At 39.1% G+C, this 23,097-nt stretch overlaps 1 protein-coding gene across 1 annotated transcript in view; it reads right to left on the bottom strand.

Moving 5' to 3' along the window:
• Positions 1-23,097, bottom strand: part of chrm3a (cholinergic receptor, muscarinic 3a) — a 152,709-nt gene that overhangs the window by 98,145 nt on the left and 31,467 nt on the right. Inside the window, exon 2 of the mRNA XM_041790114.1 lies at positions 3,219-3,333. The gene's annotated coding sequence lies outside the window, so the exon portion shown is untranslated. The remainder of the gene's footprint in view (positions 1-3,218; positions 3,334-23,097) is intronic.

The following is a 23,097-nucleotide window of genomic DNA, read 5'->3' as shown; positions in this document are numbered from 1 at the left end:
ACAAGGAGTTAAAAGTGAGTAGGCATGTAGGTTGTTAAATTCTTTCATTCTGACAGATGGAATGATCAGACTGGCTTATTACAGGCCTTAGACATCTATAGATACTAATTTTTTCGTCACAGTGACTGATGGATTGAGGTTGTCAGAATAAAAAGCGTTTTTCAACAAATAATAAAATATTTGAGTAAATTGCCTACCCTTGCTTAACTAATTAGTGTATAAGTCCTAACGTCTCATTGCACACTTGTGTCAAAGATATTTGTCCAGTAACCTCTTAAACCAAAAGCTTCAGGCAAACAGAATAAATGAAAGCATTTAAAACCTTCAACCAAAAGATGATCTCCCCTTAAACATCTTCCATGTTCAATAAAATTCACACAATGTAACTAAATCTGAAAGAGATTAGATCAAACAAATGTGGGACACATTACTTTTGACAGGTAATCATATGCAAAGGAATGAGGTGACAGAAACACTTTATCTGCGCCTTCCTACACTCACGCTCCCCAACGTGCAGGTCCATATCTCTTGTATAACCACTGCGTCTGTGCCTGCGGTTGCCACAAAGCCAAATTAAATGCATGCTGACTGAATTCCATCCAATGCTCGAGTGCTTTTAACCGTCCCCGCTGTCGTACCAGCATTAAAAGATACGCTGGGAGACTGTCAACCCACTGAACTCTGTGTGGAGAAACAGCACTTACACTGCACATTAACACCATATCTTACATGACAAATGAGCCTGGTGTTGGTCCGATTAATAATAAAAAAAAAAAAAAACAGCTGTTTGGTGTATACTTGATTCTAATGTTTATTTGTGTTTACTTACAGATACTGCAGTTCCTTAAGTTCTCTCTAAAATGGATTTATGCCTGTTATCAGTCATCATTTCAGTTCACTTTCATAAAGGGCCCTCTTACCAACAAATGCATCACTCAGATTTTTTTAGAAGAGTTGATGGGAATGTTTTACATTTTAAAAGCCTTGCATCAGGATGCACCTAGTAGACGATACAACCCTATGAAGAGGCTGAATTTTATTATTCATTTAGTATAGTGGTATTTGATCTTAATGCAGAAAGCACTTGTGCAAAGCAAAAATTATGGCATCTCCATATTCATATACATATATAAACATTCCTTTCTTTTTCTTTTCTCATCACTCTGCTCTCATCCCATGAAATCAACCCTTCAAACTGTAGTAAGGTTCCCATTTTTGTCACATGAAAGGGTAAATCAAAGAAATACAAGACCTGTCTGCTGCCAGGTCACAAGTGGCAATTCAGAAAAAAAAAATCCACTTCTGAATTTAACTCCCATATCTATTTCAGTCACTGAGGAGCTGCCTGTTCACCTCCTGCTGCTCTAATGCTACTCCAATGACATATCTAGGGTGCTTATTTGAATTCAAACCACTTGTTTCAATCAGACCACACAAATGCAGCTTTCACGGCTGAGATTACCCCACGCTCTCGAATTCTCTGGACGGCTCACATTAGTGGAAGTAGCTGGAGTAAAATTGGTGTCTTGTTGTGGTTGTTCTAATGATGTTTGTTTTATTTGTGTGTGTGTGCTATTTATTAGTCTCCAAAGGTAATAAGTTACAGAAGAGGAGTGCTGCTGTATATGGGCCTTAGTGTATGCTAACAACAAATCGCCTGGAATGTGAATCCAAATTAAGATCAACAATTTCTGAGAGGTTTCATGGGTGAGATTCAACGTTTATTTTAGTGTTGGTCAGATTTAACAGAAAAATTTAGCAAGCATGTTTGTTGGTGATATATATCTATATTTACTGCCAACAATGCAGATGAAAAAATGATACTGTCTTTACCGTTCAAACAGGCTAAAGGCTACTTTTTTTTCTATGGGCAGTAGATCCTTCGACTTGACCAAAAATGATAAATTACATTCAATTAACGTAACCTTCTAGAAGCTGAGCGTGCTGCTTATTACCACAAAACTACTGTCTAATACAGCTTTTACATTTTTACTTGAAAGTATGTATTTGAAGGGTAAATTTAACTTAAGTCAACAGCAAAAAGAAAAAGTTAGTAACAAAAAAGTAACAAAAAACTTCTGACAGGATGTACACCATTTCTATAAGAATAAAGACATTAGGCAGGCTATATGCTCAAGTCTAACTGGAGCAGATAAAAAGGGGGTGTGTCTAAGTTACAGTATGGTTGATTGTGTTTTAATCAACCTCAGATGCTGAAAAATGAAGGCATTGTAGAAGTACAACAAATGCAATGCCATTAGTGTCCACTTGGAGCTGGCCACAAAATACCCAAAGTCACTTTAACATCCATTATAAAATGCCAGTTTTTACAGCAGAAACAAACATGTCTACAGCCCACAAGAAAAACTGGTTTTGATCTGGATAGCTCATTTTTTTTACTGGCACACATTGTACAGGAGTGACTTTTAAATGACCCATCAGATCTGACTACAAGAAGGCCAACAGTCATGCATAACTAGAGGCAGGCACGTTGTAGCTCTTAGCAAGGAAGTAAAACCATCTGAGCCCTAAGCTATTTAACCATTTTGTGTCACCTGGACTTATTCTTTTGAAAAGCTTGAAAAATAACAACCCTGTGGTGCACAGTCAAGCTCCAGACATCCTTTTTTTCAGGACAACCTGGGCTAAGAACATGTGTGCTGCAGTAATGTCTGTTGGATTTTTGAAAAGTTATGGGACTATAAAGACAAAAGACAAAACTAAATGGAAATTAAAACTCAAGGATTTTTTTGCGTTGCATGAAGTAACCAATGATGACTAGGACTTTTTTTTTACAGAGACAAGCAAGTAGACAAATTTAAGTCTTTAAAAGCCATCATCACTTATCACCTAAGCTTATAACTCAACACACGTGTAAATAACAGGCACTTCATGCAAAGACTTATTGATCTATTGAACGCTTTCCAGATCAAATACAGTTGTCTAAGTATATCATTAACAAACAGCCATACCTTTAATTAAGAGATAAAGATTTTTTTTCCCTTGAAAGACTTTTGCCACCTAGGTCAAAGGGGAAAATGGCAGCATAGATGAGCCAATCAATAAATCAGAAAGAAAAAAATCCACACAGAGGCTTTTTCTCCCCTGTAAGCAGTGGTTTCTCCAAAAATAAAGACGTTAGATAATGTGTCCTGTTTTGCAGCCACATCCCTCCCCTGCATGAGTGAATACGAGGGATTCTCTAAAGCTTAACTCACCAAACGTTTTTGGGAGGTGAAGTGTCTGGAGGTCACCTTTCAGCTGCAGGCCTTTTGGTGTCCATGCTGTCTACTAGGGGTGCATGATTATCCTTCTCTGGCTGGATCATGGCATCTGGGAGGGAGATGGGGATCAAGAGGGCAGAGGGAGAAGGAGAGGACAGGAAAGAATTAGTTAAAGATAATCTGTCCAAATTAGGAAGCAGAGCTTCTGTAGCACAAAGACTTATCTAGCATTTAAAAAGCAGAACAATGCTAAACAGATGGAACCAAAATTACACATTGCAGCCTTTTAGGCTAAAATTACCTGATATTTCTTTCCAGTAAATATACATTTTCCTCTAAAAGATCTTAAATAATCAGCTAATTAGTATTTATTTTCATGAATGGCACTGCCAAATAGCTCATATTGCTGATCTGGATCAGTGTTAAAATCTGGCTTCATGCTTTATTTATTCAATATGTCTTTATTAAGGATCTATTTGAGTACTTTAGCCACCATTTCTCACTGGATAATCTCGTCAAAGGGAAAATGGCATGTCTTCATGTGTGGGGAAGTGTTCATGCCTTATATAGTCTGGGTCCAGTGGAGTCGCCTGCTGCACATAGCTGCATGTAGCCAGGGGCTAGCAGGGGAAGCAGACCTTATGAGAGCTCATTAAAACGAGTCTTAAGAGTCAAATATGAAAGTACAAAGAATGAGCTTGCCATTAGAAATAATCAAAAGTGATGGAAGAGTTCCCAGACTGAAAAAATATAAATTAGAAATAGAAACTGGAGCTGGCATGGCTGGGTGGATGACAGAAAACAGAGACAATGTAACTATATCTCTCAAAAGGATTTAACACCCATGCAAATATGGACAATTTTTAAGCTAAATGACATCACACATAATGGATAACAATTTTTATCCAGCAGCAGGCTTCACTTGCTTTTTCTGTCTCTTGTTAGGTCATCTGTAGCTGAAAAAGAGAGGCATACAGATGTTTGAAAGGCGAGTAATGCCGTTCTTGAGCCTATAACTTTTCAAAGTGATTTCAAAGTCGCAGACAAAATTCCAAAGTTGGAGTAAAACCATGAGAGTCTCACTAGAGTTGCAGCACTCTCGTGATTTCAGTCATGAAAGGTGGTCATAAAACTCATAAAATTAAAAATGAGTAATATTTCCGTTCACTGATTTTTATGATGGGAAACAATCTCAAAATGATCTTATTCTGGTCTTGCAGTAAGTGACCCTGTAAGATCCCCAGTCTTCACAAAATCTTAGTCTAAGACCAAAAACTCAGATGCTTATTGACATTTTGTCTTTAAATGTGAAACGTGTCTGATGTCTTTAAAAGTTTTAGCAGTCCTCTCATGTAAGGCCATCATTAAGTTATTATGTTTTAGAATACAACTATATGAATATGTTTCATAAGGCATCAGACGTATGCCGAATACAGACAAGACAATAGCAGTGTGCTTAATAGAGATGTCTATTTCGAGTAAAAATACTAATTAAAAGTCACTTGAAATAATTTGAAACTTAGCAACTCTGCAGTCAACAACTCCACAGTGTCATCTGACGGTAAGCATTCTAATTTTTTGTTTTTATTATTTAATGGCAGCTTCTCTCCAGCCCTGGGTTGTAACATATCAGCCGCGATGAATCCTAAGCACCCAACATGCCTAAAACTTGACCTAACATGAATGTATATATTCACACATGCCCCTGCCAGTGCCAAATGAGGGCATAAATGAGCAAGAAAAATTTATGGTACTCGGCTGTCACTCATGCACTTATAACATGGTATCCCCACACCTAAATATATCAGATATAAGCGAGACAATTTTACACTTTAAAGCTGCAGTAAGTGATTTATTTCTAGTGTCGTATGCCCACAAAAACAACACAACCCGTCAGGGTGTTGTTATTAAAGCTATCTAAAAAAATAGCACACTTCTGCAACGCCTCCTCGCGTTGCACTCTCACTTGAGGAAAACCAGCAAGGGATGATGCTCCAGTCAATGAGGAGGCTAGAACTCGCAGCCAATCGCAGCTCAGGATGGAGGGAGTGTTCCTATTGGCCGCTGTAGTAAGTGTGTTTGGGCCTCAGCTTAGTAAGAAGTTGATACAATGGCGGAGTTACCAGCAGTGTTCGGCTCTGTAAAATTTGTTCATGCTGAGACGAAGTGTTTTCTAACCTGTTTGGCCATTGACTTCAGTGGAAAACCGGAACAAAATCACTCCATGAGGGCTCTGCCACTGTCAGTATTCAATTCAGCCGACGTGCACATTAACGAGGAGGTATGTGAGAAGAGGGGCGGAGCTACAGAGCCCAAACACGGAGAAGAACAGGTAGGGAGGGGGAGTAGAGTTGATTCTACATGGTTCTCATTGAATGTTACATATTCGAGCTTTAAGAACTCTTAAATCACTGACTCAGCAACATTTGAACCTTTTTATTCAGTTGTTTACCTCGTCCAATTCCTTTTGTCTAATGATTTATTGTATGTTGTTCACTCTCTACATATGTGTGATTTTTCTCATGCACTGTAATGCAATACAAAAAATAAAGGGATATTTTGCAGTTTATTGTCACAGTTTTGAAATACAGGAATAAAGGATGCACAATATCAGCATGATACTGGTGTCTGCAGGTACTGGCTTTAAAGGTTTAATATCGTACTGGCAGAAATAAAAATTTCGACAGATTTTTACAAACAGTATACTGTTTATCAGCTTTGAATATCAGCCATTAGTATGAATAAGGTAACGAATTTGTACATATCAGCGTGTCAGATATCGACAAAAATCCAATATTGTGAGTCCATAAAAAGAATAATAATTATTCATTAATTTACTTCAGATACATTTTTAAGAAAATTAGCTTTTAAAAAATGGCATTAGATTGTATTGTGAACACAGTATCCTGATACAATGGTTAAGGGGAGATGGGTGTATGTTACATCCCTCATTAAAGTACTGAGAAACAAATGAGACCACTGCTCCTTTTCATGCTTACAAATTATACCTCAAAGGTCAATAAAGGACCCATTTGTCATCTAATGGGAAGCTGTGTGACATTTCTGGGTGAAGGTGATTCTCTGTGCATTGACTATTTTATAATTTTTTATTATTATTATTTTTAGCAACACTGACATTTCAACAGCTGTATCATTACCAAACAAAGAAACATACAAACATGAATAAAAATCCGTACCTTGTTTCTAGTGTTTTATAAAGGGCATGCTAACAAGATGGAGTTCTTCAGCCTTACACTGATGACCCCGCTTGGCCTTTTTGCTCCACATTTTAGCTGAGTCTACAAAGAGAGACATGAGGAGGACTAAAAGAGACAATTAACATTTTCAAGTTTCCACTTAAAATCTCCAACAAGACTTGATCGTAGTCTCATTTGCATTAAATACCCTATAAATGAGGACCTTTCCCCCACAATAATATGAAATGCTAATTATCCAGTGTGTGAATGTGAATGAACAATAGCTCATTACCAGTCTGATACAGAAACGTGTCATGACACACATATGAAAGCTGCTCCTTTCAAGCGGCAGATAAAAAGGTCAAGTTTAAAGTTATTATAAGAGCTTTAGTTCTTTCTATGCAAATTACAGAGAAGGACAAAATTTCAAAGTGCTGGTTTTAAAAATGCGAGTGTGAGAAATATAAAAACAAGGCAATTTTTAATAAGCAAATCATTCCTATGTTAACAGATCTGGGAGAAAAACAGAAGAAACAGTGCAACTCACTGCACTGAAAATCTGCAGGGTTGAAATGTTAGACAGAGGCTAACAATTTAGTTAAAGTTGTTACCATAGAGACTTCTGAAATATGACCACTTGCCCCAGCCGCCCATGATTAAAGTTTGTACAAAAGGCGCAGATAAAACAGTTTGCTGAGTGCCATTTCATTAAAAATATCTTTCTAAAAAGGGAAGCAGGGGAAGGACTTCTTGTACAAAATAAGAGGCACTTACAGGAGCAGAAAATGCAAAAGCTGCAACAGCCTCTATTTCCTTGGTCATATGAGTTGTGTGTCACTACAAAGGCAATGATTTGTCTCAAACTCCCCTGTAGGAATTTGAGCAATCACTTTTGCATAAGGGACGCTGATTAATCATAAAAAGGTCATGATTATAATTTATACATACATGTGATTTCCCCTCTAAATGATGGCAATTTACTTGTTCCTGCTTCCCTTTGCATTCAGTACATGCTGCAGTTATGTGTTCACTAAGCTTAGTTGTTTTATCAATCACACTCACACAGAGTGATACAAATCACACATGTAATTAATTAATCAGACTAGAGTTTAGCCCATTATTCAGCCATACAAGACAACCCACTTTCTCATTTATCTTCCCCATGTACAGCACTCTGCTGTCAGTCACCATTACTATAGCAACCACACATGTGGTCAGCAGTTTGTACATGTAGACAAGCAGGAAGGAGACGGACAGCTGTGGAGTTTGGGCTGTAGCTGTCACAGGAAAGCAGAAAGGAAAAGTGACAGAAAAAAAATTGAACTTTAGTATGTTCACATAAAGTTTTACATACTAAAGTTCTCAGAGTAGCCTGTTTTGATCTGTGGAGGATTTGACAGGAATGACTGAATAGAATTTGGACCATCTCGTTCATACTACAGATCTCTGTGTCTCCTGTTTTTATATTTATACAGTTAATAGCTGTCATTTACACAAGCACATCCCTAGTAGCTAAAGATTGAAAATATGAGAACACACAACCTGTGTATTTCCTATTATCAACTATAAATGCCAAAAAAATTTACATTCATGCTCCTCCTTCATAGTCCTTTGTGCCATTTTGTAAGTTAACGTGGTGCATCATGCGGAAATTCATCATACTCAGTTTCAAGGGAAACAATCTTCATTTCAAAGGCTGTGTAGCCCATGAAGAACTAGGATACCCCTTCACCTGACATGAATGTGCAAAACAAAGTGGAAAGGCTAAGATTAGGGCTGAGGGGTAGAAATGAGATTGGCCCTAAATCTAATCTAGACTTTGCTAAAAGGCATGTGGGAGACTTCATGGTCGAGTGGAAGAAAGGTCTTTGGTCGGATGAGACCAAAATGGTGCTTTGAGGCCATAAGACAAGACATCAAACACTACACATCACCACAAACACACCATCCCCACTGTGAAGCACAGTGGTGGCAGCATCATGCTGTGGGGATGCTTCTCAGCAGCCAGCCATAGAAGGCTTGGAAAGGTAGAGGGTAAAATAAATGCAGCAAAATATAAAATCCTTGATGATAATCCTATTCAGTCTGCAAGATAACTATGGCTTGGGAGAAAATTTATTTTTCAGCAAGAGAATGACCTGAAGCATACAGCAAAAGCTACTGTGTATCCAATCCACTTAGTAAGTACTTTTGTACAATTAGTTGGCCTCTACATGAATTATGTAACAGGAAAAACCACCTGGTGACTTTGTGTGTACCAAAGAAGACACTCAGCAGTCTGCAGCCTCCTCAGGTTAACAGCTAGGATTGATTGTTGCAGCACTTAGCCAGAGAAACCACAGTAGCAACAAATACATCATGATTGGCTGAATTTAGTTGATTAAACACTGTAAACAGTGCTAAATCTCTCTTTCTCCCTGAAGTTGTGGCCCAAAATATATCTTCCAGCACAACACTTCAGATTTATAGCTGAAAAATACGCTAATATCCCCTTTCACTGACTGTTTATAGTGTCCTGTGAGTACAGCAAAGTGAGAACAACACAGGCCTTAAACTGTGCTTGATTAATGCCTTGGCGGATTCATGAAGCTTGAGTGAAATATTGATAAAAGGGGAGCTCTACTTTCATGAGTTGTTAAGTTAAGCAAAGGAGGAAGATTTTACTCAGCCTGCTTCTGATTATTATTAACATTTTAACCTTGCAGAACATTCTTTATATGCTAAATGCTACAAATGACTCAGTGTTTAAACAGCATCTTGAAAGGGCTTTACAGACAGCCTCTGTGCCTCACTCAGACTCTTACAAATGGCTTTTTTTTTGATGAAGTGATACTGTGGAGGAGTGTATATTGTCTCCAGCTGTAAAGCTTGTGTACAGGAATGTGTAGGAGCAAGGCAGTGTGTGTTTGTGTGAGAGAGGAGAAGACTGCCACGGAATAACAGAAAGAAAGACTGAAAAGGGCAGAAAGAAGTGTGTGTTTGTTAGGGGTTGAACCACAGCTGAGATCCAGCCAAGGTCATCCTCTTACTTATGACATACATGGAGCCAGACCGAGCCTCTCACTTGGACGCTCTCCATCTGCTCCCACTGATAAGAGCGGCTACTTCATGTGCAGGAGGCAGACACAGCGACTAGGCATTGTGTGTGGATATGGTGTGATTAAGAACCCACATTAAGATTCTGCCGGATCATAATTAAGAAGACGGCTTTACTCATATGCACACTATATGCCTTTACGAGAAACTAATGAAGAGCTTTAGTAGTCATTTTTTACTATGGCATTCATGTATGGAAAGAAGACTTTCCTTATGCATATTTCTAAATATTTGCAGGTGCATCTATAGTTAAGAAGTGCATATTTAGTGCACTTGGAAAGCAGTGGATGCTCACTTTCTACTCAGTGAAGAGTGAATTTGCAAAAGGATTTTCAACCATAAAGTTGGACAACGATATCCTGTTAAAGGGTTTATCCAGGTCAGCCGGAACTTTTGCAGGGTTTTCAAAGGGCCTAACACAGTTTAACCCAAATAGGACCTTCCTGGAGTTTGGGGATTACTAACAGCCCAAATCTTTCCTCCTCAGTGTCCTGATAATCTCATGTAAAACAGGAGAGGTTAATGGTCTAGAGCACTTTTTCTGACCCTGATTTCTTCAGATTGACACAGAGTCACCTTCCTGTTAGCTGTAATTTATGCAAGGCAACTAAAATAAATATTTCAGGCCCATAAATGAGAATTTAGATTTCTTCATAAGCCTTTCTGTTTTGTTGAACCACATGAGTTCAACACTGCTGCAGTTAGGAGAAATACAGTCGACAGTAAATTCTACAGGAGTGAGACACTGAGTTTTATAGAGATAAAATAGACACTGTGTTGGTGCCGGTCGTAAACAAATATGTGATGATGGCATCAGATTACACAGTGTTTCACAAAGTGGCAATAAAGTAATGAGGAGTCATGTTTGCTGTACAGGGAGGATGGTTTGTTTCTTGCAAACATTTACACGCGAATCTGCAATTAAAATGAAGTGACAGCGCTCTGTATGCAGATTACTGTCAGCTGTGCGTGACTTCCAGCCTGAATATCAAACAAACACCAGGTTCATATCAATAAACCTGAGACGCCTTGACAACAGCCTGACCACAGACAGTGTTCCCTTATTAAACTCTCAGGTTTGTTAGAATGAGTACATTTGTGAGCCATCTGCTTAAAATGTACACTATGTCCCATTGGTCGTATGCAGAGCCGTATCCAAAGCTTCACAGGCATGGATAAACTGCAGGAGAGCTTCTGTGTTACAGAGAGGATGATCACTACAATCACTGCAGCTGATGGACTCAACATGTATTGCTTCCTGAAATGAAGCGTAGCCCGTGGAGGTGGGCCAATTGGCAGGAAATGAGCCCAAATTGATTGGGAAACAGATGGAAGAGCAGCAGCCACTGTGGAGCCCACAAGGTGGTGGAAAAAAGGAGGGGATGAAAGTGAGAGAGGCTTTTTTCACACATGCAAAGAACACCTGAAAATTTCCAAAACTTTTCAGGGTGAACTGCATGTGTGAATGTAACAAAAAATATATATTCTAGCTGGACTTTCTCTTGCCAACCCCCAGGTAAAATTTCATTGTGAAGACAAGGTGAGCACTGCAGGAAAGCTAACAGCCAACAAGTTGATGGGTGTGATGATGTTCATATCACAATTGGTGCAATGTCTATGTACATAATGCAGCAACTTCATAATCTTCGATTGCCACTATATTCTCTTCCACTTGATCATCATTACTGTCTCAACCAGCCGTCAACAGTGCAATTCATTCACACTAAATGCAATTTAATTTACTGTTAATGTCATTATTATTATTTCTACAAGTAATGTTAATTTGGGGGAGAGCAGTCACAGATCTTAACCCAGCCCTCTAACATGGGGCATACAGACATAACTACCAGGCTACTGGTATCCCACTGCACCAGGTTTTTAACTTCAATATGATACCTGGTTCATTATCACAGCAACAAGAACAGAAATCATAGCCAGCCATATTCAGAGATTTTTTTGTTTTTTTACTATAACAAACAATTGCAGACAAATAATTGCACACTGTAAATATTACAAGAAAATTGTCAATATTTCTGCGTGTGTGTCTCATTATCAATGCAACAAATATTCTAGCAACCTTAACCTCAAGATCCCCCTTCTTTTATAAGCTCAGTACAAAGTAACATGTGGAGAGATGAACACTACTCTGCTACATTACACGTTACATTCATTGCACAAAAGGTTAAGAATGTGACGGAGAAGTAGAAACTGTGCCCAGGTCGGACACAACTCGCCACTGCCGTGAACTTTGCACCAAGTCTTTCCAAACACCTGCAAATGCAGCAACACAAAGCTGATGCGTAAAGACCCATGTAGCCCAAGTGAGGCTCAGGGTAACGGCATGAGGCTGACACCTACCAAGCAACCAAAGCTCAATTTTTAACAACAGTAACTGGTAACCTCAAAAGCTTAGATAAACACACATGTGGCAGCATATATGGGGGGAAACGTTACCTTCTGTGGCCTTGTTCTTGACATGCTTTTCTGTGAGGTGCTGTTTTGATCTGATTTTTACAGTTTTGTTGTCAGCTTGAAGAGAAAAAAGGAGAGGTTTTGTGTATGCTTCCCTTGTTAGAATAAAGATTTGTGCTAACTATAGTGTTGTGTCGAATTATCAGGAGGCAGTGACTGTCTTTAGTAGTCTTTATTAGCAGGACTTGACTTTATGTAACACGACAGATGGACTTGACTCCCCCCTAACTGCAGTAATAAATTAGTGCCATTACATTACATTACTGTGGGAATATGTAAGGTTTAGCATTTTTTTATTTGCTGTCAAGTTACTGAAGAGGAGTGATGCAAAAGTAATGTAACTAGTTACTTTTAGCTGTGAGTAACTAAGTAATGTAGCACATTACTTTTTTAGAAAGTAGCTTGTAATGTGTAATGGATTACTTTTTGGAGTAACTATCTCAAAACTGTTTATATGTATGAGAAATGCAAGAAAGAGCACAAGAGTAGACGAACTAAAGGCCAACAATTAAACCCTGGAATATGCCTTACCAACCTGACAAAGCACAAGGATTTGCCTGTCTGTTATTAGGCAAATCTGCCTGGTGTTCGGAACAATCTGCACCATTTAAGGAAAACAAGGCAGTAGCTATGAGTGAGGTTTAGCTGTACTGTGAGCTGGCAACAATGGCTGCCACCAGTGTAGCAATTAGCTCAAATGTAGCTATAGTATAGTGGGAGTTTTATCAGTACTGGAACATTTCTTTACTAAAACAAGAACAAAGAGCCCTTCTGAAAGCTTTTCATGATGGAAGAGATGTCTTTGCTCTTCTCCTAGCCTTCGCGTTCATGATTTTGCAAGCATTACAGGTTGGGTGGAATTACACTGTAAGCTGATGTTGAAATGACTGCTAGCACTGTATGTGCTGCTGTTAGCTCAGATATAGCTGCAGGAAAGCAGCAGTTTAATCAGACCTTGACCACATTTCTTTATCAAAACAAGAGGAACATTTCTTTTAGCAGAGAAGATGCTTTTGCATATCTCAAGATAAGCTTCGACATGAATTTCAGCCATTGACAGCTTCCCCTGTTAAAACATTATGGCATCCTCTGTAGCATAAGTTAGCACTGGAGCTGCACGTCTACTACATCATTTTGCCTTGTCTTGTCCTCATACAGTCACCTTCTGAGAATTTTTTGGAAAAGTCCTCATTCAAGCAGACTTTTTAGGATCTTTCTACATCATATCGAAACAAATCTCATTAGTTAAAGTTTTCAGGATTCAAAGTGATCTGTAACACTTCTATTTTCCTGTGTATCCTTATGTAATCTTTCCAAGAAACAAGGCACAAGAGAAAAACATAGTGGCCTTGAAAATTTGCCAAAAATAAAAGCTTCCCCGCCCTCTCAAATTTCTTAAAAGTTATCTCTCTAAAGAGTCAGTACAAAACTAAATCTCTGTGGTCACAGCCCATTTTTGACACATTCAAGTTTCCTTCAGTGACTGTTTTTAGACTAATGAACATTGATGACAGAACGGGTCTTTGTGACCTGGCAGAAAACCTGCATGAGGGCTCGACAGTCGCCAAAGATCCAACTACAAACATCAGGGTCATCCTACCATCAAATGACAAATCTCTACTTCCTCTTGGCCACAGTTACATTATTATTATTGATGTTGACAGTAGCTGTTCTTCATCAACATTAAGATAAGTGCATGAATTCAGCTGAACGTTATAATCAAAGGTGAAAGATTCTGCTTATGAGTTTATGTGAAACTCATAAATATCATTTGTATAAGGACATTTTAAGTTTAGTAATGACAAACAAGCTTATAAAGGAAGGAAAGTTAGATTTTGGGGGTCTCCTAGTAGAACAGGAAAAACATTCAGAAGAAGATTTTCATTGGTGTACAATATTTCTGTGGTGTTTGTGTTACCCTAAAATAACTAAAATGACTAAGACAAAGTCTCCTTCTGCTGAACCCACACTGGAGAAGGGGAGTTAATCTAAGCAATTTAAGTTGATTCTAAGTTGTTAAAAATAAATTGTCAATGGGATTATTCATATAAAGATTCAATCAAACAGGATGATCAACTTCATAATCTTTATGCTATATTATCATTAGTTGCAATTACTAAACTCAGCAAAGACAGACAACTTCCAACACAGGAAACTGCACAATCTAAGGTGATAGCTAATGCAGCAGGAATTTGTTACCACACTAAAAGATACCACTAAATCCATCACACTGCTCTTTTAAAAGTCATATTTGAGTTTCCTGATGCCTACAATGGTATCTTCAGTATTGTAACAAGATTGTCAACTGAGTAAAAAGTTTATATGTTTCAGATATGGACAACATGATTCAATATATGCAGTACTCAGAAGGTGTTTCAATCAGACCTGTTGCCACAGGTGTAAAAAAATCAAACACCTAGCCATACAATCTCCATTTGCAAACATTTGTGATACAAAATTGGTCGTTCTGAAGAGCTCAGTGACTTTAAAAGTGGTGATGTGATGAAGGCCACCTTTGCATAAGTCGGTTTGTGAAATGTCATCCCTGATGGATATTCCACAGTTAACTGTAAATGATATTATTAGAAAGTGGTTAGTAGTAACAGCAACTCAGCCACAAAGTGGAAGACCACTTGAAATCACAGAGCGGGGTCAATGACTGCCAAGGTGCATGGTGTGATGGAATTGCTAATGCTCTGCTCTGTTCTGTTCTGTGGAGCGACGAATCACGCCTCTATGTTTAGCAGTCAGATGGGCAAGTCTGGGTTTGACGGATGCTGGGTAAGTGTTAGTTGCCTGACTGCACTGTTCAACTGTGAGTTTGGTAGAGGAGGGATTATGGTAGGCTGCTGTTTTTCAGGGTGGGCTATATATATTATTGTAATCTTGCAAAGCAGATGAATACGCCCGTTTCCTTGTTTTTAACTGGCCAATTCATCTTGCAAAGCTCCCATCTGAACCGTTTGGGCCCGGTTAGAAAGTGACAGGACCAATCAGCTACGAGGGGCAGTACTTTCAGGCGCAGCAGAGTCGTGACGTAAACAAGCAGCAGCAAGAGCTGGTGCAGTTATGGAGGAAGAGATTAGCATGGATGCAGCGCCAGTTGTCTCAGAACTTGACAACATTTCTCCATTAAAAGAAGAACAAAGAACAACAGTGAGTTGTTTTCTTTTCAAAAACGACAAAAGTCGAGTACTGACATGTTTACAGTCCTAGACATGGCGTTATTCCTCAATAGCTGCGCACGCGCAACTCAGTAGCTGCAGTAACTTTTTATCCTTTGTATCCTTCTTTATCTAGTCATTTTGCAACTTTTTTGCCATTCTTTAATCGGTTTTCACCATTTTCCTTCCATTTTTGTCAGTTTTTTCATTTTTAAATCAGTTTTTGCAGAAGTTATCCCATTTTTGCCTCGTTTAACCAAATTTCACCACTTTTTTTAGCCAATTTTAACCCATTTATGCCACTTTGCCACCAATCCTTGTCAAAATTGAGCAATTATTTAATCATTTTTCCTTGAACCTGTCTCAGTTCCTCTATTTCATTTTCTGGCATCCTTAAATTTGTGAACATCCTTGCTTGACAATGAAATCTGACATTACTTTCCATATTAGTTCAGTCAATATGCCCATCCACATTGTTATCATTTCTAAAAAGGTAACTTTCTATATTTTTTTAGAAATTCTACATTGTACTAAAGCACCCCCCCCCCCCAGCTGGAAAGGTCTCCCCTCCATTTTCTTTTTAAGGTTCTTGCCTTCATTTCCCAGGTGGATATGACACATCTATCCATGATCAATCATGGATCTCCTTTGTTGAATGGGCAGATTCAAAAGATCGCACACACTCACTTGCCTTATTTGAACCTGCTGACTCCATTCAGTTAAGGTCACTGGATTACAACCTATCTTATAGGACTAGGTATGAGATCTTCTTACAGATCTCTGTGTAATCTTAGCACACTCAATAACACAACCTCTTAAATGTCAAAGCAGAGGCTGGGACCTCAGGATATGATACAGCTGTGATGGTCTGGCCAAGTAAGAGAGAAAGCTGTTATTATGTACTCTCAAAGAACAGACAACAATAAAAGACATGAAGATGAACCCAGATTTAATCCTTGAAAAAAAAAATCTGAGGAATGTGCCATTTGACTGTGAATGAGCTGCATGTCTCAGCACTACAGATTACTTTATACCATCACTGAATCTAGATGGGCTGTCTGCCTTGCGCTAGCTGAGAGCCCACTGATCATGATGAGGTAGATGGTGTCAGATAACGAAAGATCCAAGCCAGTTCACATCAAATTACAGTCAGATGTATTCATATAAAGGTGCTTTAAATAAACAGGTTTGTTCACAGAGTGCAAAGTGCATGAGTCATCAGTGGAGGCATGAGACTGGTAGATGATGGAGGGGTGGTTATCAGCTCAGAGTGTGAATTAAAAACCCAAGCACGGTCTCCACATCATTAACCCTTCGCTGCCATGCTGACCTTAGATGTCCATTTGATCTCATCGTGTTTCAGCGCGGGTGTAGAAGTGAAATGGGGGGGGTTTGAGGGTGCAGCCTTTGATGTAATAATGCAAAATTTCTTTTATCTCCCATGGAGCATTTCAAAACGGGGCCTGCTGTCCAAAAACTCAATTACAGTGATTCAGAAAGCGAGCCGACAGCATAAGAGGAGGCGTGAGGCAGGGAGGTGCGAAAAAACATAAAGGCAACTATTAGAAAAAAATGGGACCACAAACCGAGCAAAAAAAAAAAAAAAAAAAAAAAAAAAATAGAGCAGATTTTAAAGACAAAAAACAAACCCCTGCTTATGAGTGCCTCTGAATTTGAGATATCCAGCTGGTGCACAAATAAGCCTTTCATTTAAGTTTGTTAGCATTGTGTTTGGTGGATTATCGAAGCTTGCAGCTTGCTTGACAAATGCATCCTCTCTGCACACAGTAAGATTTCCTTTTGCCTGTTTAGCTGGCTGCATCGAGGGTCTCATCAGCACAAATGCCACAAAGGAATCCCAAAAGCTCAAAGCTCTTAGCATGTTCATTCAGCCACAGAAACATGTGGGTTGTTTTATGCCCCTGTGAAGCACCTTAGAAACAAGGTATGCCCACAAGTAGCACCGAGCTTCCTCCATGTTGTGAAAAGATGCCCCTCAGCTGCGGTATAGAAGTGATGAGGAGAAGAAGTAGAGGCATGGCTTTTTACATTAGACCTTCCACAGAAACAGGAAAGCACTGACTCCTAAATATAGCACTTTGTTCCAATTTCATTATCTCAGGACCAGCTAAGACAATAGAGACTGGGAAAATAAAGGCTTTATTACAACATCTGAAAAGGAGCAGAAAGACTTTTTTATGCACAAAGGAATTCCCAGAATTGTCCCTGCTTTATTCCTGCTTTTAAGACAAAGATGGAGAAAGCCATTTTTAACCTTAAAATTGCAAGACCACTAATAGTCATGAAATGCTTCATGTAGACCCTTAAGTTCTGAAAAAAAGCCAAACAATTCCAGCATAAAGGTCAAGGCTAAAAACATTAAGAGAAAAATCCATCCTACCCTATCTGGCTCCTAAATCTGATTACTTTAGACTGAACGTCTCCTCAAACAAACATAAAAAAGACAAAATCTGTTCTCACACATCAGACAGACATCCTGGGTGATTTTTAATATGTTGTGGACTAAATTCAACACGCAAAACGCTGAGACATGTTTGTGTTTTCAAGCAATTGCATCAGAGAGAATTTTCTGTTTACCAGTGCTGTGAAAGTTTGTTCTTCAGGAATCATGGGAGCAACATCTCAGGGCCATTTGTTTGCCTTTTTCACCAGTTATTTGTCCAGTTTGACCTTTTAATGCTGCACAAACAAAAACCTTCTAAACAATGAGAGGCTGAGTCAGGGTCTGCACTGAGAGGACATAGAAAAGGAAAAAAGTGATGGAGACAAGATCAGAGCTGTGTTTGTGAAGTATTTCTATGGCTACAATACGGAGTTTAGTTGGCTATGGGACTGGCTGAGATTAATCCTGATGCCTCTTTATAATGCATATGCACAGAGCAGTAAAAAAGTATGTGCCTCCATATTGATTTTTTCATATTAGTTATACTTGAATGTTTATCATCATCAAACAAATTCTAATATTAGACAACCTACCCAGCCCTTTGTGAAAAAGTAATTGCCCCCTTAATCCAATAACTTGTGTGTTTGCAGCCCCAGACCATCACACTACCACCACCATGTTTGACTGCTAGTATGATGATCTTTTTATGAAATACTGTGTTATTTTTACTCCAGATGAATCAGGTGGCACACCTTCCAAAAATTAAACTTTTTGAAAGTCTTGGGGATCACCGAGATGTTCTTTATTGGCAAATGTGAGATGAGCCTTTGTGTCCTTTTTGGTCAGCAGTGGTTTCCACCTCAGAACTCTCCCATTGATGCCATTTTAGCCCGGTCCCTTGCTTCTTGTTGAATCATCATCACTGACCTAAACTGAGTCAAATGAGGCCTGCTGTCTTCAGATGTTTTTCTGGGTTCTTTTGTGACCTCCTGGATGAGCTGTCGATGCCCTCTTGGATGAATTTTGGAAGGCTGGCCACTCCTGGGAAGGTTCACCACTGTTCCAAGTTTTCTCCATTTGTGGAGAAAACTGTGGTTTGCTGGAGTCCCAAAGCCTTAGAAATGCCTTTGCAACCATTTCCACTGATAGATTTCAATGAATTTGTTTTTCATTCTTCTTGATATTTTTAGATAGCACCATGACCTGCTGCTTCTTTAGATATTGAGCCTTCTTCACTTTGTCAGACAGGTTCTGTTTAAACCATTTCTGTGTAGATTCCGCTTCATGCTTTGGGTAATTATCTTACTAGAAGTTTTCTCGCAGAGTGAATAAGATTGTCCCCCAGGATTTTCCTATATTTTGCCACATTCATTTTAACTTCTACCTTTAAAAGCCATCCAGGGCTGGCAGCCGAGAAGCATCCCCGCAGCATGATGCTGCTACCACTGTGCTTCACGATGGGGATGGTGTGTTTGTGATGATGTGCTGTGTTTGGTTTCTGACAAACACAATGTCTTGTGTGATGACCAAAAAGCGACATTTTCGTCTCATTCGACCAAAGAACTTTCTTTCATTTGGCCATGGAGTCTCCCACATAACTTTTGGTGAACTCTAGTTGAGATTAATTGAGTTTTCTTTAACAGTGGTTTTCTCTTTGCCACTCTCTCATAAAACTTAGACTGGTGAAGAACCCAGGCAACAGTTGCTGTATGCAGAGTCTCCTCCATGTCAGCTGCTGAAGCTTGTTAACTCCTTCAGAGTAGTCATAGATGTCTTGGTGGCCTCTCTCACTAGTCTCCTTGCATGGTCACTCACTTTGTGAGGACAGCCTGATCTAGGCAGATTTACACATGCCATAATTCTTTACCTTTGCTTGTGGTGTGCTTTTGTCTTTATGGTGTAGCGATAGCTAGGACAACTGATTAACCAGTGACTGGACCTTACAGATGCAGGTGTCTTTATACTACTTGGGATACTTTCACTGCACTCAGGGGATTTCCATTCACTAATTTTGAGACTGCTAGCACCAATTTGCTGGACCTCTGTTGAATTAGGTCAGTCACTTTAAAGTGGCTGAATAATTTTACAGTCACTTATTTTACATTACATATTTTATTTAAATTGACATTACTTTGTAGAAATCCGTTTTCATTTCAACATTCAAGGTTTTTTTATGTCTAAAACCAAACTTATATTGACCTTGATTGGTTTATAAAATCAATAAAAGGGTAAAACAGCCAAGGGGGGAATAGGCACTGTACCTTTCCAGCCCTAAACAATCAAATATATCAAAAAGTTTTTTGTTGTGAAAAGTATCTCCAATATCAAGAGTCTCATTTATTGAGGGAAAAAACTGCTTAACTCTGCACCACAGGGTTGATGTTTTTTCAGACAAGAAGTCCAGGCAGGACACAATGGTTGATAAATAGCTTAAGGCTCACTGGCTTAAAGTCAACAAGGTGAATGTTCTGAAGTGGTCCAGTCAAAGCCCAGACCTCAATCCAATAGAGAATTTGTGGCTGGACTTGAAAAGGCCTGTTTGCACCCTGTCCCTGTGAAACCTGACAGAGCTTGAGCAAGGAAAAATTGAGTAAAATTGCAGTGTCCAGATGTGCAAGCCCCATACACCTTCTCCCTACTAACTTCAAAAGTTTCTCAAGTAAATTGTTGCACTATTCCAAAAATACAAAAGAATTTGCAGTATCTGTTCATGGTGAGTATTTGTCACATGCTGTAAGTTCAATTGAAATCTGCAGCTTTGTAAAAAATAGGGTGATGCATTTCATCATTCTTGCCAACTCATAGTAAATGGATAATTGTGCTGATTTGAGGCCATCATTTTGGTCCAAATTTCAAACTTGTTGCACATATAAATGTTTAGTTGAGAATTTGTGAAGGTTCAAACATGAGGCAGGTGCTCTATTGCCACCATTAAGAGTATATAAGCCCAAAAGACCTATAAACACACTCCATTGTGTGGAAAAACGGTTTTCTAGTTATCAAAACATCTTTAAGGCATATGTGAACTCCACAGTCACATATAGAAAGACACAGCCATGTGATTTCTCACTGGTAATAAACAGCAAATAGGTTTCCTTCACTTAGCCACCAAAAAGCTGCAGAGAGAACAATTGTGACAGCTGAAGGGTTATTACCAGTTAGTCCAGCTGTGTCTCTACGTCTGTGTGATTGAGGGGGGAGAGCGGTGGGGGGTACAGCTGAGCCTCTGCAACAGGAGATGACAAAAGAGAGAGACACACAAGCATCGGCTGTTGACCAGTCCTGTTGGAAACATTTTCTCCTCAGTAGGTCAGATCAGTTCCACAGATGGGAAAATGGCAATGTGAAGAGGAAAAGATTTAGAGTGAGCCCTGCTGCTGGTGAAAATAAAACCCAGGCTCCTCCTGACGGGTGTTAAATGGAGCAGTCCACAACATCAGCAACATTACCATTAAAAGATGAGTTTTAAACCAGCCGCGGCAGCTAGCAGAGAAAACTTGAGTCATTTGAGTCTTTCTGGTGCTGAACAAAATTACTCATTTTATCTCTCAGTCTAGGATTTCTTTCAGCTGTCTCATTAAACAGGCATGGCAACAATCTTATCTGCGCTGCACAATATAACATCCAGTGAGGAGATAATGATGTTGTGGGTGCATGTTAATAACCCCACAACAGCCACACTCTGATTTCAGCTGGACTTTAATGGGGGAATTTGGACCGCAAATCCAGACTAATTAAAACACAAATTATTGGTTTTGGCTGCCCTGTTTCAATATTTCATCTGTGACACTTATTCCAGCAACTTTTTAGCCTGACTTACTCTGACAGCCCCGTTAGCCTTCAGTGACAACACCAATCATGTTCATCATGTTTTAGTTTACTCTAATATCACACTAAATATTTTTAACAACAGATTGTCGATTGTTAATGGCTGAAACCACTGCTATGGGTGGATGAAGGATGAGGTGATTTCCTCAACTTGAATTAAAGCTCTACACTCAGTATTAACAATGACTAATGCATCTGATTGACAGAAAGATTAATATGATATTTCACCAGAAAAAAAATATTTTCTTGACCCGATGGTGGCAGATTGCTCCTCATCAGTGAGTCTGGATCTGCTGCAGATTGCTGCCTATTAAGTTAAGTCATCTGCCTGTTTAGGTTTTTCTCAAGCTGAAGTAATGCTGCATGTGGACAGCCTTGTGGTCATTAAGGGTTTTGTGCTGAAAGATCACTGCCTGTGTTCAGAGAAATGCCTCTATTAGTCTGCTTCTCAAGTTTCTCTGTCTTCGAGGTGACTCAGCTCATGGACAAAGTCACTGACATTTGTGTTTAGTGGGCTGGTTCCATTTTGTTTACTCCTGCTATTTTTATTGCTCCCAACTACAATTTGTATGTAAATACTCACTAAAATGCATAGTGGCCTAAAGTCAACATCTGTCCCCCACTGTAGTAATAAAGTAATAGTTGAATGACTGCAAAAGGTATACAGATGGAGCCACTTGTACCTCATAATCATTGTGAAAAAGAAATCTGTTAGAGTACTCAGATTAGCTACAACAGGTGCGGACATGTGTTGGTATTGTAATTAAAGTGGTTTGTTATAACTTGCTTTTTCATAAGTAATCCATTACTGAAATGAACCGCCCAATTCCTTTTTCTCTTTTGTTGCCATAAAATTAAAAAGCAAAAAGAATATCCTAAACTAATCTGAAGCATTTCCGTCTCTCTCCTACCTGTTGGCATGTAGCCAATAGCAGAGAAGATGGTATTGCACCCCTGAATTTTTGGATGAAAGGGAAAGGAACAGCATCACAGTGAAATGAAGTTTGAGTGCGTCCGATGTATTGTTCTCATTGAAAAAACAGTGCTGCACAGCTGTTTGACTGAAGTATACCTTATTATGCACAGCCTGTCCCATAAAAGGGACATATTTTACCCTTTTAAGACAAGTTTATATTGGTCTCACAGGTCGCCAAAACATGCCTGTGAAGTCTGTTCCTGAAAAAATAACACTCCAGTATAGGATTTTTGTATGTCTAAAACCCCCTCTGTTTCAGCCCTGCACAGAACGAGTTGTTTTTTGTGTCTGTGGTTTTAAATGTTAATGAGCTCTCCGACTCCGCCCCTGTTTAAGCACATATTTTGTAAAATGTGGAGAAAGAGAGGGTGGGAGGGAATGGATTTTTCTGGTACTTGAGGGTATTGTGGACAGGACAGGGGCACATATTTTTATTATAAAAGCCTGAAAAAGTGATTTTGTATGTGTCCCCTTTAAATGGTTATTTGGCTATCATAAAGCTGCAGAGTTAGAGATTATGGGCCACAAACTAGGCATTAGAATTTCGGTATCAATACAACCAAAAGTAGAAGTACAATCAGCTGTGCTGCATCCCTCTACTGATATGGGCTCATGGTAGAGTGGCTAGATGGAAGCCTCTCCTCAGTGCTAAACACATGAAAGCCCATCTGGCTTACATTTGGAGTTTGCTGCAAACTCCATGTGGGCTTGTTTTTTGCTCTGATATGCATTATCA

Source organism: Cheilinus undulatus, linkage group 6 (genome assembly GCF_018320785.1).
Source record: "Cheilinus undulatus linkage group 6, ASM1832078v1, whole genome shotgun sequence".
NCBI lineage: Eukaryota > Metazoa > Chordata > Actinopteri > Labriformes > Labridae > Cheilinus > Cheilinus undulatus.
Note: the sequence above shows the minus strand (reverse complement) of the source record. Positions and strands in the feature narration are given on the sequence as shown.